The sequence below is a fragment of the Notechis scutatus genome, chromosome 1 (genome assembly GCF_049901735.1).
Source record: "Notechis scutatus isolate UNSWTSFEM ecotype Mainland chromosome 1, rNotScu1.2, whole genome shotgun sequence".
NCBI lineage: Eukaryota > Metazoa > Chordata > Lepidosauria > Squamata > Elapidae > Notechis > Notechis scutatus.
This window is the reverse complement of record NC_142009.1, coordinates 300556957-300564307: the sequence shown is the minus strand read 5'-3', so window position 1 is coordinate 300564307 and position 7351 is coordinate 300556957. Positions and strand designations below refer to the sequence as shown.

Below are 7351 nucleotides of genomic sequence, written 5' to 3'. Positions count from 1 at the left end.
GGACTAATCTTACAGTTAATGACAGGTGTACTCAGACTTGGTCACCATTATTTATCTATTTTAACTGTTTTTCATAAGTCTTTATTATTCAAGACAAATATGGTAAATATGATTGTTGACAACTTTTGTATCTTTGTATAAGATAAGTATATTTAGTTTTTGTTTTTATTCTTTGCTTTATTTCCTTTGAATTCTTATGTTTTTATTTTCTTTCCCACTTTTTGCCTTTGATCTTTTTTGATGCAATAATTATGGAAAATAAATTCACAGGATTTTGAAGTGTTTTCAAGATGACTTTGCTCTTATTTCAAGTTCTGATGTGAAACTTAAATCAATCAATATAATCTGCAAAATCTACCTGTTTTAGCCACTCCTGCTGTCCTACTTTAAATTTTACATTAATGTAGTGAGTCTGAGGAAACAAGATATAGTCTTTTAATAAAATTTATTCCTTTAACAAAAGATGGCGGAAGCTACCATAGGTTTAATACTCTCCCAACAACTGCTCAAGTGCCAGAGTTAACGTTAAGCTAAACAAAGAAAGTTGTATTATGGCTTAGCCACTAAACACAGCCATTATATTTGTTCTGCAGATCACAAGGTGGAAACTCTGTTCTCTTTGTTCCCGATTTAGATAATCACTAACAGATCACGATTTGCTGCCTCACCTAAATCCTGCAAACGAGGGAATTCCAACATTCGCAGATCAAAACCTGCTAGCTTTAAGGCCTACTATGCAAGAGGGTCAACATCCAGTTTAAAGAGAAGAAAAAGTCCGAAGCGCTTAAGGAAGTTAAAAGCTTCATGCCTCAGGAATCACTTTGGGAGCGGAAGGGTAGCGCCTGCAACCTTCAGGGGAGGAAACCAGACTCGTTTTTGCGAAAGGGCAATAATAATTTACCAAGAAGGGGGGGAAAAAAACACACCACACTCATAGCCTGAAAACCGGTTCTGTTACTTAAACGAAGAGCAAACGTTGCTGGAGGGGGTGAGAGACTTCAGAGAATCTAGACCAAGGAGGTCCAGCCTGGAGCCCAAATAACTCGGGCGGCGGGAGCGAGGAAAAAAGGTCTGTGAACCCGGGAAAGGCCAGCAAAGGCGCCACTTTGCCAGTTAAAATCTGGCAAACGACTTACGGGCAAACCAAGCGCCAAACCTGAGGAAATCTTTGGAGGCGGCAAGTTCCCCGCCGTTGAAAAGGGCAGCACGAAGTGTCCCGGAGGGGCGCGGTTCATTCTTTACACTTCGTGCAAAACGGACCGGGGAGGGAAGAAAGAAGGGGGGAGGAAAGAGAGAGAAAGAAATCACACGTTGGCGGAAGAAGAGCACATTCTCTACAACCCCGAAGGCACAGAAGTTTTCTCCTGCGGGCGCCGAAGCTCTTTCTCCTCGGCCACCTGGGCGCTTTTCCTCCTCGGGCGAAAGGGGGGCTCGCGTCCGTCCCGAAAGCGGAGGCTGCGGCCGAGGCTTGTGCGCGCCCCCGGGGAGGAGCCAGGCATTTGTGGCCCGAGGGCCGAAGCGCGCGCTCTCCCCGGCAGCCGGTTTGCCTGGGGCAGGACTGCGCTGGAGAGCAGAGCGAAAAGACAGACTATGAAGAGAAGCGACCGGCGGAGTTCATCGTTGGCCTGCTGTCCCGAGTAAGCCGGTAGCTTCCTGGGTGAGTTTTCTAAAGGAAGGAAAGTTGCTGAAAGGGAATCGGGACTACCCGTTTCTTAGTGCATTTGAAACACGAAAAAAGCCGGCGCGGCAGTCTTGGCCCGGCTTGATATTAGTAGGGAATGTTGCATCTGATTGATTCAAGAGATTAGGGCGCGATTCCGGGAAATGTGCCAAAAGAAAAGGCGCCTCCAACTAAGCAGGATACTATTTTCTTGATCTGGGGGGAAAAGGGGGTCTTTCTTGCTTTGGAAGCGTTAGGAAAGCAAGTTCATTTCTTGCTGATAACCTTAATGCTTCTCTAACTTAATTACTTTAGTGCTGTATCTCCGTTACTCGTTCGTTTTTGCTTGTTTTGTGCTGTCAACTTGGGGCTGTGTTGGCATCGCATAGAGCCTCACACTAGCCAACAACATATTTATTGGGGTGGGCGAAGCCAGCCTGTTTGATGAATGTTTCCAGAATCCAGCCTTTGTATTCTACACTTCTTTATACAAAACCTACAAAAGCTTTGTTTAATATTTTAAATATTTTAAAAGCAATGGAAGGCTAACAAATCCCATATTTGCTACAGTAAAACTAGCAGCTACTTACTTTTTTTCTGTTAACGTGTTTGGCCACTTTAAATGCTTACCCTGCTGCCTATAAATGAATAACTGTGATTGAATTTTACTAACTGTGATTAGATGAGTCCTGACTTAACATCTTCATTTATTTCGATTGGGCAAGATTATAATTATATAATATAATCTTTTATAATTTGCAAGGTAATCAATTAAAACAATTAATTATAGATTTTCTCCCAGTCTGTGTGATAAGAAATGCTAATTTTTGAAAAGCAGCTATCATATAGACTTGATACCCAAATCGCATAGTTATTTTACATTTCAAAATGAGTGTTATAGGATAACCAAAATCCAGACCTCAGCTAGATGACAACACAAAAGTAGAGTTGTTCATTGTTGCCATTAACTGGTCCTCTAGATTTTTCCAGTTCTGATGTGGCTACTCTGTTGTTTGGTTGTAACTAACCCTTTTTTAATCTTAAAATGTGCTGATAAGAGGATAATTTTAAAAAGATTTAAGATGCATCATAATTAACTTTAAAAGGTGACTTTCCCTTCTAATGGCTATATATACACAATATGGTAGACCATGAACAGTTCTGTACAAACCACCAAAATGACATTCACAAAACACAAATAAACTTTGTTGCTTAATATCATTTGAATAAACCTATATAGCAGTGTGTGGGAATGTAGTTAATCATATCTTTTCGCAGAGGCAAAAGTGTACACATTTCTGTGTAAATCCAGATATATCGTGTTTTCCCCAAAATAAGACCCAACCAGAAAATAAGGTGATTTTCAGGATGGTCATAATTTATGCCCTACCCCCAAAATAAGCCTCAGTTAAGATTGTCAGTCCTTGGGGGCATGGCCAGCACAGGAGGTGGTGAGCACGTGAGGGCCAACAGTGTCCTTGGCCGGCACACTCTGAGGCTGCGCAACCTGCACATCCACAGAGTGCCTGCCAAGGGGCCGGTGGACTGCGGCCGCTGCCAGACATGGTCAGCTCCTGCACGCTCGCCATCTCTTGTGCGCACACTGAGAGTGGGGTGCCCGGCCAGAGAGGGCTGGGGCAGTGGGGGGGCAGTCCCTCACCATCACTCTGATACCGTGTTTCCCCGAAAATAAGTCCTAATGAATCTTTTGATATATGATCAAGTCTTATTTTGGGGAAAACACTATCAACAAATGAAATATTTAAATCAGTGGTCAGTCCTACTAAGTGGATTGTTTTTCTGTAAAGCTGAATTTTGCATGTGTAATGGGTTTTAAAGAAAAAGAGCCATGGAGACCTGGCTGATCAGTGTTCATATTCCTTCCCAGTCAGTGAAGATGTTGAAAGGATGGTATGACTCATAAACACTCTCATTTTTTTACACTGTATTTATCTACTTTATTATGTAGCTTCTTATCCATAAGAGCATATTAGCTCCGATTGCTTTTATCCCATTACTAATATTTATTCAGAATTAAGATATGGATAGCCTGTGCCTGCAAATTGTTTCACAATTACTTTGTTACATTTACTTTTAATGTGACTACAGGTAGGTATAGTTGAAACTCTTGAATTAGAGATATGAATTCAATTAATTGCTAACTTATGCTTCTTCAATAGTTTCTGAAGTTCATTGCAGTTAAAAGGCAAAATACTATTTCTTCTTTGCTATGTGTCATAGCAAGGAATTATAGATCTTGTATGTGCATTTTTTTTAAATAGGCGAGTCTCTCCTTAATTTTTCCTTCTCCTTGAATGGCTACTCATGGGAGTGCCCTTTAACTACTAAAAATAAATAAAATGAAAAATAACCTCAAGCCCACTTGGTTTAAAGTTCTTTCCTCACCTGCCTACACCACTTTTTAATCTAAATTCCATTGCTAAAGATTTATACTATCTGGACATTCTGTTCTGATGCATAACTTTGATCACCTAAGTATGATTCAATTGGTTTTTAAAACTTACTTTCAAAGGAAGTCTTGGCAAGTCTTCACTTGGGTGCATTTTTTCTAGTTAAATCCTAGCTATGTTGTGTCTAGGAGAAGTGTCATTCAGTTTACCTTTTAAGGTAGAGAGTAGAATCAGCCACTAAGCCTTAGATGTATTTGAAGGGACCACAATAATAGCATTGATTCAATTATAAAGGTAAAGGTTCCCCTCGCACAGAGCCAGCACTGTCTGAAGACGTCTCCATGGTCATGTGGCCGGCATGACTAAATGCTGTTACATTCCCACCAAAGTGGTCCCTATTTTTCTACTTGCATTTTTACATGCTTTCGAACTGCTAGGTTGGCAGAAGCTGGGACAAGTAACGAGAGCTCACTCTGTTAAGCGATGCTAGGGATTTGAACTGCTGAACTGCTGACCTTTCTGATCGACAAGCTCAGCGTCTTAGCCACTGAGCCACCATGTACCTGATTCAATTACTACTGTTGCATAAATAGGCAGAAGTGGGTGGGGTTGGTTTTTTTTTTTGCAATATTCTCATGAACTACTTTATTTTACATTTTAATTAATGCATTTGTTTTATTGGATATTTATGATTTCATATATTGTATTGTACTGTAAACCATTCTAGGAAAATTTGATTTTGAAAAGTGGCATACAAAATATATAAATAAATAAATATTTCTCTCTTCCCTTTCCACAGCCCCTTATTCTTTTTTTTTTTTCCATTTTGAATTGTTCAATGGTTAAATCTGTAAATACTCTTTTACAAGGATGGGTGAAGCTATCAGTTGAAACTAAGTTTGCTTTTTTGCAATTCCAACTTGAAATCCAGACAAGGTTAATCTGAGTATTATTTGAATCCTTACCCTTTAATGAAACAAGCTGCTAAAACTCAGGGTAACTTTTGTTTATTAGAAATGTGTATTTATTGGAGGTAACTCCAATGTGTGGCAAATAATTTACGGTATTAAAAAGCATACCTTATGGCTGAAAGTACAGTAAATAAATAAAATGTGCCCCACTGACTGTGTTTAAGTCTATTTAGATTCCACATTGCATTGTCTCATTTCTGTCATGGTTTTGTTCCAGTATGCTACTTGTATTTTCTCAGAATTTATTTATTAAGAGACTATTTTGCTCATGAGCTTATAGCTGTAGACAATGTGTTTGTTACTTTAAAAAATTTGATTATATTTATGCACCGCACTATAAGAAAAATGTGATCACGTTCTTCCCATTCTCGCAGGGTGAGACCAGTTCTTCTCTGCCTTCAAAGTATTAATTATTAGCAATTTAAATGGTGATTCTTATCATCTGCCTTATACTCCTCACCCACACTTTCAAGTGAGTCATCATTTGACTCTATTCCCTTCATCCTTAATCTGCACTGCTTTAAAATTTTAAAAGTTGCAAAACTGCTTCTTGGATGACGGTGGGTTTATAATGTTAGAAGTCTTAGCCAAGCACTGTCATAAACGGAGGCTTTCTGCCATCAAGCTGCAGAACCAATTTTGTTTTAAGATCGATCTTAATCAGGAAAGGATGTGCAATGTACAAGTAGTCCTCGACTTACAACAGTTTGTTTAGTGATTGTTCAAAATTACAACAGCACTAAAAAAAAGTGACTTATGACCGTTTTTCACATTTACAACCGTTGCAGCATATTACCATGGTCATGGGATCAAAATTCAGATGCTTGGCAAGTGACTCCTATTTATGACAGCTGCAGTGTCCTGGGGTCATGCGATCACCTTTTGCGAACTTCTGACAAGTAAAGTCAATGAGGAAACCAGATTCACTTAACAACCATATTACTAGCTTAACAACTACAGTGATTCACCTAACAGTTGTGGCAAGAAAGGACATAAAAAGAGGCAAAACTCACTTAAATATCTTGCTTAGCAACAGAAATTTTGGGCTCATTTGTAGTTGTAAGCTGAGGACTACCTTTAGTTAATTTGACTAGTATCTACAACTACCGTATGTATGTATTATGTCTCTCTAGAGCAGGGGTGTCAAACTCAAGGCCTGGGGGCCGGATCCACCCCGTGGGGTGTTTAGATCTGGACCATGGGGCTGCTCTTGAAACAGTGAAGGACTGGCCTGTGGTGCCCCTGCCAGTGAAAATGGAGCACTCAGGCCACCACAGTAAAAATGGTCATAAAGTGAGGTCTGCTCATGTTGATAATCACATCACTTAGTGACTAAAATTCTGGTCCCAATTGAGGTTATAAGTCAATACACAGGAATTTCACCTGTGCATTTTACTAGTTGGCTTAAATATAGTTTACTGAATAATTAAAGTTCACATTATTTATAAGACATTAAAATATAAAACTGTATTAAAGGATCATAATAATTGAGTTTGCATAGTATAATGAGCTAAAGTTAACATGTAAGGAAATACATGCAAGATACAAGGTGTCATTGAAACTTTGCAAATCAACCCAAGAGAATAATAGTATAGTATTAATACTTTGAAAAGTAATTAGATTGTATTCAGTATAAATTTAAGTTTCTTAATCTTGAGACCTTCAAATGTGCCAGTACTCTTCTGCACACAAATGAAATGACCAAAAGCTATGATTTCTTTAAATAAGAAAAATAACTTGTGATACCTTGTTTTTAGTTTCAGATCTGAATTGCAGCCAATGTTCTGACGTAAGAGATTCTTTATTCATTATTGATTAGGAATCTACAAATTTATTCATTTGCTCATGGTGAATTGAGCTCTACTTCCTCCCTCATTTGGGGGATAGGAATAGCTTTGTCTAACGAAGCCCTGATTCTGAGCAATTAGTTTTATGATCTTGCATTAATTCTTACAATCTTAAATTTTCTCAATATTTTTTTTATGAAAACTGTTGCCAAATGCCTTTTTTTTTAGTTTGGCCCCTCCTTTGGGGTCTTAATTTGCATGAAACTATGCTGCATCTACATATATTTTAATTTGCGAAGTAGAATAAAAGTGGTTTAACTCTTCCTACACTTCCCAGTTTTAAAGTTCCATTCATGAAGCTTGAGTTCATCCAGCTTTTGTTGAGCTCATAGTTAAATGTCGAGTCATTTAGACCTACACTATCACATAGAGAATCATGCCACAATAGGATTAATGAGTTGTCAGCAAATGGAAATAAGAATAACATCAACTGCCTACAGCTGAAGAAAAACAATATTTACA

At 38.7% G+C, this 7351-nt stretch overlaps 1 protein-coding gene across 1 annotated transcript in view; it reads left to right on the top strand.

Annotated features, from left to right (window-relative positions):
- Window positions 1-578: 578 nt before the first annotated feature.
- TC2N (tandem C2 domains, nuclear) overlaps window positions 579-7351 on the top strand; it is a 30798-nt gene continuing 24025 nt past the window's right edge. The window contains exon 1 of the mRNA XM_026679198.2: window positions 579-1657. The gene's annotated coding sequence lies outside the window, so the exon portion shown is untranslated. The remainder of the gene's footprint in view (window positions 1658-7351) is intronic.